This window comes from Didymosphaeria variabile, assembly GCF_027946475.1.
Source record: "Didymosphaeria variabile strain IMI 356815 chromosome Unknown scaffold_2, whole genome shotgun sequence".
NCBI classification, from domain to species: Eukaryota; Fungi; Ascomycota; class Dothideomycetes; order Pleosporales; family Didymosphaeriaceae; genus Didymosphaeria; species Didymosphaeria variabile.
In genome coordinates this window covers 284,820-300,718 of record NW_026611621.1, presented here as the reverse complement: position 1 = coordinate 300,718, position 15,899 = coordinate 284,820, and positions in this window count along the sequence as shown.

Sequence of the window (15,899 nt, the reverse complement as noted above, 5' to 3'; positions counted from 1 at the left end):
GAGATTAATAGTAGATAAAAGTACTATTAATAATATAGACTTATAATAGAAAGTTAAAAAATAGAAATAACCCTTAGTAAACGCTAGTAGGAACTACTAGGTTATAAAGTATAAGAAGAAGAAAGAAAGTATACCCTTAGAAGTACTAAGAGTATTACGGCTACTACGCCGTAATAGAATTATAGAACTTACGTTAATAATAGTAGTAACTAATTAGATTATATAGGAGAAGAATATAATTATAGGTTAGATACTAAGTATAATATAGGCACGTAAGAGAGTTATATAATTAGATCTATAGAATCTATAGGTAGAGCCTATAGAGCCTAGATCTATAGGATCTATAGGTAGAGCCTATAGAGCCACTATTAGATAGTAGTATATAGAGATAACAGATTACTACTAGGTAAGCCTTTATTATTAATCTATAATATAGTTCTCTATATCTAGTTTTCTTATAGAAGATTACTATTAAGTCTTTAGTAATATATTCTTATAGTAGTAACTAATTAACGTTTATATAATATATAATCTATACTACTCTATACGCTACTTATCTCTTATAAGAACCCTAATAGGGCTACGGCTAGTAATAGAGTCCTAGAGGCCCTATTATACTTTAATAATTATATCTTAAGAGTCTCTATAGGTACGTACCTAGATTATTAGTATTAATAATAGCTCCTATAGTAAACCGACTAATATTATTAGACCTAATAGACCTAGTCTAGATAAAGGAATAACTTAACCACCTTAATAAAGAGAATACTAGGGCTAAAAAAGCTTATAAATAATTAGTTAAGTAAGTAAGAGTTATGTTAGAAGGAATAGTAGGAGGAGCTAATAACACTATAAAGAAATAGATCTAGTAGATAGAACTCTAAATAAGGAATAGACCACTAAAACTTATAGATCTAGAGAAGTTTAATAGTACTTAAACTAAACTTAGAGAATTTCTAGCCTTAATATCTCTTTACCTAGATCTAAATTAAGAATATCTTAGGGATAAAGACTAGAAGGTAGCCTATATAGCTACCTACTTTACTAGAAAGGTAATAGACTAGTTTAATAGCTACCTTATAGATTAGAGAATAAGCTAAGTTAATAACTAGAAAATAGAAACTAACCTTATCTTTATAAGCTATACTTACTTTAAGAAGAAACTATAGTTAATCTTTAGTAATATTAATACGGAATATATGGCTAAATAGAAACTTTTAAAACTCTAATAAACTAAGATAGTGGTAGCCTATATATTAGCGTTTAAATAGCTAGCTAATAAAGTCTTAGACTACAGAGAAAGGGCCCTAATATAAAGATTCTATAAGGGACTAAAATTAGATATTAGGTATAAAATAATTAGGATAGAGAAACTAATAACTCTACCTATAATAATTAAATAAGCTGTCTAGGTAGATAATAAGTTATTCCTATAGAAATAATATAATAAGGGAGGAAGTAGACATAGTATAAATAGCTAAAACTATAAAACCTATAATAAAGGGGACCTAATAGTTTTAGATACTAATAAGGAAAAAGAATTAAGTTAGAATATAATAAAGGAAAAGTAATATAAGGAAGGCACCTACTTTAGCTATAGTAAGAAAGATTATATAGCTAGGAACTACCTAAGTAAAAGCTAGAATAAGTCTATAAAAGGTACTAAAGAGGAACTAAGGAAATAGAAAACCTTAAGGGATACTAAGGAGAAACTAGCTAGTAGTAAGGAATATAAGGCTACCTACTAGGCTAAGTGCTCCTAGGATACGTGTATATTGCATATAAAGATAAAGAAAGATATAGGATACTAGCTAATAGGTAAAAAGTTAGTAGTAACCTAAGAAAGATAAATAATTCTATAGCTTAAGGAATAAAATGCCTAAGTCCTAGGATTATTTAATATAAGCGACTTAAGTAGCGAGTTAGATAATAAGGAATAAAATACCTAAGTCCTAGGATTCTTTAATATAAGCGACTTAAGTAGTAAGTTAGATAACGAGAAATAAGAGAGTAGCTTAGATAAATTAGTTAATACCCTATTCTAGTTAACTCTCTAAGGGGAGGAACCCTTCTCCTTATTACCTATATAGGAAGCATCTATATCCCCTAAAAAGAACGTCTATATTAGAGAAATAGAGTACTTCTAGCTAGAAGGACTAGCTATTAAGGTGGTAAAGATAATTAGATTAGCTAACTTTAGATAATAAATTAAGGAAATACACTTTTACCACAGAAACTCGTATAGAGAAATAATCTATAAAGTTTATAAAAACTAGAAAATTTAGTTCCTAAGAAATACCAAGTTTACTAGCTTTAATAAGTAGGTTAAAAGGAATATAATTCTAGCGGTAGAGATACTAGATAGTTAAATCTAGGCTTAAATAGCTAATAAAATTAAGTAGGTGGATAAAGCACATATACCCTAAATTATAATAAAATACTAGATTCTAATTAAGGAAGAACGTTTAGAGGATAGAATTAAACCTATAGAGGGAGATAACCCCTAAATACTAACTAAATATCTAGCGTATTATAAACTCTTATAGATATTATATATAATAGATAATTATCTAATGTACCTAGTACTAAAGAGAAAACACTACGCCTTCCTAATCTAAATAATAGATAATCCTTATAATAATCTTATCTAAAGGGATAAAGTACACGGATAGCACCTAGAAAAGAAGGTAGGTAAATACCTAGTATTAGCACTAGGACCCCTTCTACTATATAAGTGTATTAAGGGGCAACTATAGTATAAATACCTAGAGAATAAGTACCTAAAGCATATAGTAATAAAAATCTAGACTAAGTATTAGCTAAAGGGCAAAGAAGCCCTTAGAGGGATATTTAGGCTATATATAATACTTAATAGAGAATACTAAGGGAGATCTATCTAAGCTATAATTAATAGTAGAGCTACCTAGAACTTTATATAAAAGGACTTTATAGAAGAAGAAGGACTCTATTATATAAATAAAAGGGAATAATAGACCCTATATAATATTAAGGGGCTACTATTTAAGAAGTAAATTAACATAGAGACTACGCTAGGAACTTTCCTATTAGATAAATTAGTAATAAATAATTTTATTATAGATTTAGCTAAAATAGATAACTAATAGGATATAATCCTTAGAATATTATAGCTAAGGTAAGTTAACCTAATTATCTATTAGGGAACTAAAGAAATTAAGTACCCCTATTAGCTGGCCGCTAGTAAGGAATAAGTTCTAGGTATCCTAGAATAATACTAGGAGTTTGTAGATATATTTAATAAACTAGAAGGTTACTTACTAGAATATATAGACTAGGATTGTAAAATTAAGCTAGAAGAAGAAAAATAACCTATATAGGGACTAGTTTATAAAACCATAGAAAAGGAATTTAAGGTTATTAAATAGTATATTAAGAATAATCTTAAATAAGAGTATATTTAACCTTCTAAATTATCTATAGCTTATAGAGTTACATTCGCTAAAAAGAAAAATAACCCTAAACTATAATTTTGCATAGACTTTAGGAAGACCAACGCTATAACTAAGAAAGATTAATACCTATTACTACTAATCTTAGACCTATAAGACTAGCTATAAGATATAAAGATTTTTATGCGCTTAGATATTAAAAATATATACTACTAAATTAGAATAAAGAAAGGTAAGGAGTAGAAGACTACTTTCTAAACTAAGCTAGGACTTTTTAAATATAAAGTTATACCCTTTAGGCTTACTAATGCCCTAGTAGTATTCTAATAATAAATTAATACTATCTTAAGAGGATGCCTAGGAGAATATATAATAGTATACCTAGATAACGTACTAATCTATTTAATAGATAAATAATAATATAAAGAGTATATTAGGGAAGTGCTTAAATAAATAAGTAAGGCTAAGCTATACCTTAAGCTTAAGAAATATAAGTTCTATATTACCTAGACTATCTTTCTAGGGTTTATAGTTAAACTAGGGAAGCTTAAAATTAAATAAACTAAACTATAGGAGGTCTCTAATTAGGGAACCCCTAAGTATATTAAGGATATTTAGTCCTTCCTAGGATTTTATAACTACTATAGGAAGTTTATCCCTAGATAGACTAAGATTATAGAACTACTTATAAGGTTAACTAAGAAGGAAGTCCCTTTTAAGTAGATAGATAAATGCTAATAAGTAATAAATTAGTTAAAGGAAGAGTTTATAAAGAAACCTATTCTATAGATCTTTAATCTACGTTATCTAGTAATACTTAAAACTAATATATTAAATTTTACTATAGGAGCATACTTGCTCTAATAAGACCTAGAAATAGATAAGAAATACCTATATAGCTATTATTCCTAAAAGATAAAGGCTATAGAGCTTAACTATAATATCTATAATAAGGAAATATTAGTAATAGTTAAAGCCTTTAAGGAATAGAGAACGTATCTCTAAGGAGCTAAGTATTAGACACCTATATTCTTAGATTATAAGAACCTAATAGGATTTATAACTAATAAAACCCTTACCCCTAGACAAGTAAGATGGGCATAGACCTTATTAATATATAACTTTAAGATTATATATACTAAAGAAATAGAAAACCTTAGAGCTAATACCCTAAGTAGACGACTAGACCTCTAAGAAAAGGTAGAAGTATTAGGGGCCTTACTTAAGTTTAACGCTAATAGTACTATTATATATAATACACCTAAGCTTATAGTAATAATAGAAATATAAAATAGTATGTGGCTTAATTAGATCTAGAAGGAAACTATAATTAATAAAGAAAGTATGAGCTACTTACTAGTAGGAATAAAGTATAAAGATAATATATATAAAGTCTTTAATAGGATCTTTATACTAGTAAAAATCTAGAAGGAATTTATATAATAATTTTATAAGGTGCTAGCACATGGCTACTAAGGAATTAAATAAACACTAGAATAACTAATAAGGGACTACTACTTCCCTTAAGCCTAGTAGATAGTTATAGAAGTCCTTAGGGATTATATAGACTACTATTACGAACTAGATAATAGTAGGGAAGTTTAGGCGCTTATAAAGGTAGAAGATATAACAACTAGGATTATAATAAGATAAGAATGCACTAAGTTACTTAGATAGTAGTTACGTAACTTACTTAGCTGCTTAGGGTTCCTAAATAACTAAGTAGCTAAGAGTTATTACGTGACCTACTTAGTTATTTAGGGCCCCTAAGCAACTAAGTAGGATCCCTATATAGGAACACAAGGATAAACCTTTATACTTATATTTAACCTAAGTTTTAATCTATCGTTTAGATTTACTTAGGCCTCCCTTATTAACTTATTACACTTTATAAGATACTTCTATATTAATAGGAACCCCTTCTTTCTTCCCTTAGTAAGTCTTACCTAAGAACTAACCCTAACCTATTTAGGACTAGCTACCCTTTCTGGATTTAATAACTACTATAGAAATAAGCTAAATAGATACGCACTATATAGGTAATTATAACCTATAGAAGTACTAAATAGACTATAGGGAGTTGTTATAATAGACTTTATAACTAGATTACTAAAGTCTAGGGACCTAGATAATAAGGTTAAATATAATAGAGTAATAGTTATTATTAATAAAATAACTAAATACGCTTACTTCTTACTATATAAGGAAGCTAGTAAGGTAGAATATATAGCGTTCTAATTTACCTCTATAGTAATAGCATAGTATAGTGCCCCTAATAAGATTATTACTAATAGAGATGTACGCTTTATATCTAAATTCTAGTAGATAGTATTCGCCCTTATAGGTATTAAATATAGTATATCCACGGCATACTATCTATAAATAGATAGCTAGACTAAAAGAATAAACTAGATAGTAGAATAGTTTCTTAGATATTACCTAAACTACTAATAAAATAACTAGGTAGGGTTACTTCCTATAGCATAGTTAGCCTATAATAGCTTATAATATAGTGCTACTAGAGTCTTACTATTCTTTATAAACTATAGATTTAACCTAGTAGCTTATTAAGTACCTAGGGTAATGAGATCCTAGAGTGTAGATAGAGAAGATTAGGTAAAGGAAATTATATAAATCTATACCTAACTCTAATAAGATGCCATATTCCTATAGGAAAAGATAGGTAAATACTATAATCTTAAGTATAAGCCTACGCCTACGCTAGAGAAGGGAGAGAAAGTCTAGCTATTATAAAAAAATATTGCTAGTAAATAACTATTAAATAAACTAGACTACCTAAAAATTAGACTATACAAAGTCCTTAAATAGATTACCCTAGTTTTATTTAAACTACGCCTCCTAAATAATATAAAAATACACCTAGTATTTTATATAGTCTTGTTAGAAAAAGTACTATAAGACGTAGAACCTATAGTTTATAAGGTAGACACGTATAAAGAATAATAAGAAGAATAGGAAGTAGTAAGTATTAATAGATACTAACTAGTAAATAGTTAGAACTACTATAAGGTTAAATGGCTAGGACGCAATAAAAAGGGAAACCTATAGGATAATACCTAGGAACTAGAAAGTAATCTTAACTACCCTAAGAAGTTAGAAGAATTTTAGTTAAACTAATCTCTTAAAGAAAGCCTAGAGATATTAGACTAAGAATTAGACTACCTTATAGTAAATTATAAAGAACACTACTATTAGAGAAGGTATAAGTAATATCTTAGAAGGCTACTTTACCCTCCTTAGGACTATTCTATAGACTAGTAGCTTTTAGCTCTACTTCTTTCTAATCTAATTTAGCCTCTAGAAATACTAACTAATAATCCTTCTATTTATTAAGAAGCTCCTTCTATTTCTATAACTATAATACCTTTACTTAGGTAGTAGTAAGGGTATCTAGAATCTCCTCCTAAGCTTTCTTAGCCTTAATAAGTTTGGCTTAAATTTTAGCTTAGGAATAACTAGTGTTATATACTATAAATAATTAGTATAGATAGAATAATAGTAGTAGATAATATACTCTTAGCCACTAAGATCCTATTAATATTATAAGAACTATAGATATTTAAATAAATATAAGCTTTATAAGTAGGACGCCTAGGCGTATTACGTAAAGAAAGCTTATATAGAATTTTTAACTAATTATAGTAAGAGTAAGGTATAGTAAGAAATCTATAATAACTAATTTTATTAGTAAGTATAAGTTATTTATTAGTTTTATAAGAAGGTATAGAGGGTAATAATAACCTAACTTATAATAGGGCTTACCCTACTAATATAGCACTACCCCTATAATAGAATAATCTTTAGGCTAAAGACTTAGAAGGGGGAGATAGTATTATGGCTACTACACTATAATAGAATTATAGGACTTATATTAATAATAGTAGTAACTAATTAGATTATATAGGGGAAGAATATAATTATAGATTAGATACTAAGTATAATATAGGCATGTAAGGAAGTCACGTAATTAAATCTATAGATCTATAGGATAGAGCTATAGAGCCTAGATCTATAGAATCTATAGGTAGAGCCTATAGAGCCACTATTAGATAGTAGTATATAGAGATAATAGATTACTACTAGGTAAGCCTTTATTATTAATCTATAATATAGTTCTCTGCATCTAGTTTCCTTATAGAAGATTACTATTAAGTTTTTAGTAACATATTCTTATAGTAGTAACTAATTAATGTTTATATAATACATAATCTATACTACCCTACACGCTACTTATCTCTTATAAGAACCCCGATAGGGCCACGACTAGTAATAGAGTCCTAGAGGCCCTATTATAAAGAGAGTATAAAGTATAGATATATATATTTATAGAGAAGGAAGGAAAAGTAAATCTACTAGAATATTAACCCTAGAATTATATAATTAACCTAGAAGAAGGGAAGACGCTACCCTTTAGACTACTATATAGTAAGATAGGAGAAGAACTCTATAAAGAATATAAATTTATTAAGATAAATCTAGTAAAAGGATATATTAGACTATTAAAGTTACTAGTAGTAAGTCCTTTTATATTTATTAAAAAGAAGGATAGATTAGATAGACTATATATTAACTACTAAGTAATTAATAATATAATAATTAAGAATAGATACCTATTACCTAATATCTTAGAGCTTAGAGATAGACTCTTATAAGTAAAAGTCTTTATAATAATAGACTTATAAGATAGATACTACCTAGTTAAAATAAAGGAAGGTAAAGAATAGAAAATAGTATTTTAGTTATGCTATAGACTCTTTAAGTACCTAGTAATGCCTTTTAGACTTACTAATACACTAGTAACCTTTTAGGCGCTTATTAATAACGTACTCTATAAATATTTAGATATATTTATTATTATATATATAGATAATATTCTTTTCTTTTCTAAAAATAAATCTAACCACACTAAGTACGTATAGATAGTACTAAAAGTACTAGATAAAGTACACTTAAGAATTAAACTTAAGAAATACTAATTTAACGTTAAATAACTTAAATTTCTTAGACACATTATTACTACTAAAGGAATTAAGATAGCACTAAGTAAGATAGAGAGTATTAGAAATTAGCCTATACTAAAAACTATAAAGAACATCTAAGAATTCTTAGGATTCTATAGATTTAATTAATAATTTATTAAAAATTACGTAAAGGTTATATTACTATTAATAAACCTTACTAGAAAGGATACGCCTTTTAAATAGATAAATAAGTGTAGAATTATTATAACTCCTTAAAATAGTATATATTATAGAACTAGTTCTTATTTATTTTAAGAGTAATAAACTACTATAATTTAAAACTAATATAAGCGATCTCGCACTAGGAGTATACGTAAAATAAGAATAAAATAGTAAATGGTACCTAATTACCTACTACTTATGCAAATTTAATAACGCAGAAACATAGTATAACGTATATAATAAAGAACTCTACGCTATTATTAAAGCCTTAAAACACTAGAGAATCTACACTCTTAGTTATTTAACGCTAGAAATCTATATAGATTATAAAAACTTACTTAGGTTTATAATAATAAAAGAACTAACACTATAGTAATAAAGATAGTTATAAACTACTAGCTAGTATAAATTTAAAATTATCTATATAGTAGGAAAAAAAAATAGATAAGTAGACGCACTTAGTAGATAAAGTAATTTAGTAGGAGAAAAGGTTAAGACCTACTTAGTAATTCTTTAAAAATAAAGATAGATCTCTTAAAGTAATAGTAGAACTTAATTAACTTCTAGTTATAAACTAAAAAGTACTAAAATAACTATAAATAGAGATTATTAAATAATACCATAATAACCCTATATATGGACACCTAGGTATTAGAAAAATAATAGAGCTTATCTAGCAAAACTATACCTTTAGGGGAATAAAAGAAGCTGTAACTAGCTATATTTAAAAATATATAGAATACTAAAAGAATAAACATAGCACATATCTTAAGTATAGAGAAATATAACTAATTAAGATACTAATAGCACCTTTTAAAGATATTACTATAGACTTTATTATAGAAATACTAGACTTAATTAACCTAGCCACGAAAACCTCGTATAATAGCATTTTAGTAATTATATATTAATTTATAAGCTATATTAAATTAATTCCATGTCTAAAGAATATAATAGCTAAAGAACTAGCTTACCTCTTTTAAGATAAGTAGGTTAGATACTATAGTATTCTAAAGATAATTATTAGTAATAGAGATAAGCTCTTTATATTAAACTTCTAGATAACGTTTATAGCACTTATTAGAATAAAATAAAAACTATCTATAGCATATTATCTATAGATAGATAGAAAAATAGAAAGAATAAATTAAACTATAGAAATATATCTATAAATATACTATAATAAATAGAAAAATAACTAGGTTTTACTACTACCTATAGTATAATTAGCACATAATAATAAGGTATTAATAGTAATAGGGTAAACACCTATTACGATTACAGTAGAACTAAGTAAGGCAAGTGGGGAGAATTATACTTAGAATATTAGTAATAAAGGTAAGCTAGATTAAGCCCCGTAGGCTAGCTAATTAGGTAGCTTATATTATCTATTACGTAATGAGGTCTAGTATAAGTAGAAGACCCTAGGGACCTTAGAGACCCTAAGGACCTTAGTAGGTTCTAGGACTTTAGAGTCTAGGTGGGACCTCCTAGATAGTAAAGAATAGTATATAGTCTAAAGGAACTTTAGTATCTTTTCTATTCTTTATAGTTAAAATTCTATAGTTAAAATTAGAGTATATCTTCTATACTAAGATCTATTAGTCTTCTTATATAATTATTACCTTACCTTCTATAGTAAGGTTAGAATATTCTTTTACTCCCTTATTATTATTCCTCTACTCTCGTCCACTAAATACCTATAAGGTCTAACCTAGGTTAGGTACGTAGAAACCCCTTATAACACTTTAACTACCTAAAGGTATAAGACGTAATAGTAACACTAACTAGCTTATAAGCGTTAAGGGCGGTAGCTAGAAGTTCTACTTTTAGGCCTATAACTAATACAGCTATAGTTATAGCTAACTAGGCTAATTAGATTTAATAACTCTAAGAGTAACTAGCATAATTAATAGAATAGTTCTAGGGATAGGTAATAGTTACTACTCTAATTAAAGGAATGTTTAAAGTCCTAGAACTCTTTAACAGAGACTAAGAAAAGTTAAAACTATTTCTTACTAATATAGAGCTATATAATCGCTCTTATAAAGCCACTATAGGTAAAGAATAAGACTAAATATTAGCCGCCAGAATGTATATAGTAGAATAGGCTGCTAGATAGATGTAACCCCTAGTAGATAATTATATAGAAAATAAGGATAATATTAAGGAATATTAGGAGGACACTAAACTAGTCTTTAAGGATTAGAAGTTATTCTAAGAATAGATAACTATTATATTTAGTAAAGTTAATAAAGTAAAGTAGGCTAAGTAATAGATCTAAAGGCTAAAATAAACTATATTAATAGGTAAGTATGCCTTAATATTTAAGTAACTTTAAGCTAAGATAGACTAGAATAATATACTACTCTAATTAGTATTCTATAATAGTCTAAAGGAGTTAGTAAAGGACGGCCTTATACACTACGTAGAACCTAATAACCTAGAAGCACTAATAGAACTAGCTATATATATAGATAACTGCCTACATAAGTAAAACTAGGAGAAGTAGGAAGTAACTAAGCCTATATACTACTAGAGAGCTAATACTTAAAAGAGGCATAACTATAGGGACAAATAGGATAAGGATAGTAATATAATTATAGGGGATAAAGTATAAACTAAGAGGGAACGCACCCTATAGTAAAAGAAGTAGAATAAGGTCTACTAATAATACTTTAAGGATAAGGCTTACCTAAGTTATAGAAAGTAAGGGTATTTTAAAGCTAACTGCCCTAACTATAAGGAGTAAGGTAAAAGAGCTAATATAATTAGGATAGCTATAGCAACGCTATAACCTAAAACGCTAGAATTAGGCGAAGTTCCTAATAATACTATAATACTAGATTCTAAGGAGAAATCTTAGGAAACCTAACTAACTAATTCTAAAGGGTATTTGGACAAAGACGGCTACTAAGTTACTATAGGAGGTATAGTGGTGTGTAGGGTAACTAAGTAGTAATACTAGGTCTATAGGGAACTTAGGCACTAAGCTAGGTAATACTACGTAAAAATAAAGATTGTAGGACTAGATATACACTAAATATATAAATGGGTAGTGACCTATTAAGGGAAACTATAGAACCCTACCTAGTAACTTAAGATAATTAACGTATATATATAGAAGGAATTCTAATAATACTATATAATAGACTATTCCTACTACTAGAATAAAAGGAGCTAGGTATAAGAAAACTAAGGGGATAAGGAATACTATAGGTTAGAAAAAAATAAGTGTATAGATAGGAACTGTTATATACACTAATTTAATATCTAGAAAAGGGACTATAGGCCCCTAGTATAGGAGGTATACTATATAGACAGCTACCCTATCTATTAGAACTAGAAATACTTAACGGGTAATTAGCCTAAGGGCCCTAATTAATATAATAAAACCCTATAACATAAATACGCAGATATATATCTAAAGTAAAAAGACATAGACCATATAGGAACCTAAGAATAGATAGACTATAGAAGATAAGAATACCTTAGACACCTTAGTAAAAAGGAATCTATAGTAATAGATTTATTAGATCTAAACTATAAGTTTATACTATACTAGGAGTGCAAAATAATAGGCTATTAATAGTATAAAGAAATAGGTAAGGAATCTAAATGCCTACATATACTTATAGTAAACTAATAGTAGAGAAGAGTAATAATAGAGTGCCTAAGGGACGCCTTAGAAGTAAGGTCTAAAGCATAATACCTAAGGGAAAAGGTATTAAACCCCTTTAGAATAGTACTTTAGTAACTAAGGACTAACTATCTACTACATAAACGATGCCACTGTAAAGGCATATATAACTAAGAATAAGAGTAATTAAAAAACTAGTATACTACTAGGCAGGGAGCTAAGCTGGTATAGGCGTTCTAAAGGCTTATAGGGTGGAAGCTAAAGGCACTATAAAACTATAAATAATAAAATAGATTATAATTAGAGAATTCTAAGTAAAAGCTTTAATAGACCCTAGCGCAATAGAATATCTAATATTACTAGAAATAGTAGAAAAACACGATCTACTATATAGAAATAAAGAGGTACTAGCCTAGTTAGAAATAGTAGATAGTACGCTCTCCTAAGGCTATAGTAGAGGCTAGCTATACCTAGAAATAATGCCGCTACCTATTAGAATTAAGGGATTTAAAAGCTAATACAGCTTTATAATAATAGACTTAGGAAGCCTAGAAGCCATTATAGAATATAACTAGCTAGTTATATATAACCCTAATATAGATTAGGTAAAATAGACTATAAGGAGTTAAGGAGTAACCTTAAGGGTTACTAGTACCTAATATACTAAGTAGGTGTAACCTACGACCCTAGAAACTCTAAATAAGTAGGTTAAAAGATAGACTAGGGGGATTTTAGCTATCTAGATAGCTAAGATCCTAAGAGAAAACCTAGGATAAGTAAGAATTATCTAGATATAATGCTTAGATCTCTAAGAAAGAATAAGAGAAATAACTATTCTACTAGAATATAAAGAGTATATAGAACTCTTTAAAGAAATTAAGGGAGAAGAACTCCCTAACTACTAGAAGTAGGATTATAAGATACTACTAGAAGAAGGTATAAAACTATAACTAGAATAGCTAAGGCTAATGTCTATAGATTAGAAATAGGAACTAAGGGAATACTTAAGGAAAAATCTAGTAAGAGGTTATATCTAAGATAGTTAGAGCCCTATAGCATTCCCTATTCTATAGGTACCTAAGAAGAATAGTAAGCTACAACTCTATATAGACTATAGATAGCTAAATAATACTACTATTAAGAACTAGTACCCTCTACTACTAATAATAGAGCTAATGGATAGGCTCTATAGGACTAAATAGTTTACTAAATTTAATATATGCGATGGTTATTATCGCATATAGATAGCTAAAGGCCATAAGTAGAAGACTATATTTAGGACCTAGTTTAGTCTCTATAAATATATAGTTATGCCTTTTAGACTAATAAATACGCCTATAATATTTTAGGCTGTAGTAAATAAGGCGCTATATAAATACTTAGATGTGTTCTATATAGCCTACCTTAATAATGTACTTATCTATTCTAGTAGGACGCTAAAAGAATATATAGAATATGTAAAGAAGGTACTTAAGAAAATAAAGGAGTATAAGTTACTCCTATACCTAGATAAATGCGAGTTTTACGTTATAAAAATAGAGTATCTAGAATTTATTATCTTAAGGGAAGGAGTGTCTATAGACCCTAAGAAGATAGCTACTATATAAGAATAGCTAGTTTCTAAGTTAGTAAAGAATATCTAGTCCTTTCTAGGGTTTACTAACTTCTACTAAAAGTTTATTAAGAATTATTCTAAGATAATAGTACCGTTAATAGACCTTACTAAGAAAAAGAATAATAAGACTATTTAGCTAATTACTAGAAGACCTCTAGAGGTATTTAAGAGGCTAAAAGAAATGTTCCTTATAGTACCCTTACTCTAGATATTTAACCTAAGAAAACCTATAAGGGTAGAAATAGATGTATCTAACTATATAATGGGAGCGATTCTCTTATAGCTAGATAGAGATAAGAAGTAGAGACTAGTATTCTACTATTTATAAAAGTTCTTAGGAGTAGAACTTAATTACGATGTTTATAATAAGAAACTACTAGGGGTAGTAGACGCCTTTAAATAATAGAAAGCTTAACTTATAGGAGTGTACTTTAAAACTAAGGTATAGATAGACCACTAAAACCTTACTAGCTTTATATTAACTAAGAAGCTTAACTAATAATAAGTATAATAGGTAGAGTTCTTAGCAAATTTTAATTTTACTATTTACTATTAACTAGGAATGCTTAACGGCGCTATAGACGCCTTAAGCTAAAGATTAGACCTAATAGAGGATAAGGCTAACCTCTATAACACTATATTATAAGTATATAAGGACGGAACGTTAGAATATAACTAACTAAAAATTAAAGCTTAAGCAGCCTCTTTCTAGTATATAGGACTAGAGGTATATAACTTATAAGACTACTCCTAACTCTCTAGGGAATAAAGAGAAGAGTATAATCTATTCTAAAATGGTTTTAATAAAACCTAGAGGGACCACTAATAAAGGGTAATTATTAAAGACTAATATATACCTATCTTAATTAGGAAGCTATATAGATCTAGGGAATGGGGGCACCTAGGTATTAAAGAAATAACGCATTGTATTATAAATAAATATGCTATCCTAAAACTTAAGTAAAAGGTTATAAAAGAAATAAGCAACTATTTAGTATATTATAAAAATAAGCCTAAAAGACATAAGCCTTATAGACTCCTATAACCACTACTATTTATAGAGAGGCCATAGTAAAGCGTAATAATAGACTTTATAGTAAAACTCCTAAAATTACTATAACTAGGAATAAAACGTATATGCGATACTATTATAGTTATAGTAGATTAACTTACGAAAGCTACTAAGTTTAGACTAATAGAAGAATCTATATTAGTAGAGGAACTAGTATATAAGGTAGATAACGTACTATTTATAAAATATAGCCTACCTAAAGAATTTATTATAGACTATAACAAACTCTTTATATCTAAATACTAGAATATGTTTACTATAATATTAGGAATATATAGAAAACTCTTAATAAGTTTCCACCCTTAAATAGATAGATAAATAGAATAAATAAACTAGACGCTAGAATAGTACCTTTAGTTCTATATAAATAAATAGTAAGATAACTAGGTAGAACTCTTACCTATAGCGTAATTAGCGTATAATAGCTCTAGGTTAGGCTTAATAGGGTACTCTCTACACTATGCTAACTATAGATATAAACTAGTTATTTATTAGAATTCTAGAGATATGGAAAGTCTTTCTATAGGAGCTTATAATAAAGCTTAGAAAATAAAGGAACTTTATAAAATCCTATATAAAAGAATTACGCGAAAATCCCTCTTGGTATCTAAAAATGTAAATAAATAAAGGATTAAGGGACTAACCTTTAAGAAGGGGGATAAAGTTTTCCTATTATAAAAAAATCTAAAAACTAAAAGGTAAAGTAAAAAACTAGATTACCTATAGGTAGGCCCCTTTAAAATATAAGAAGTTAAAGGGCCAGTTATAAATAAATTACTTTTACCTATAGGCACTAAAGTACATAACACCTTTTATAAAAACCTCTTAGAACCAGCACTACTAAATGCTCTAATTAAGACCTAACTAGAGCTAGAGGATAACGAGTACAAAGTTAAAGCTATTAAGGACCTAAGGAAAATTAATAGTTAGCTTAAGTACT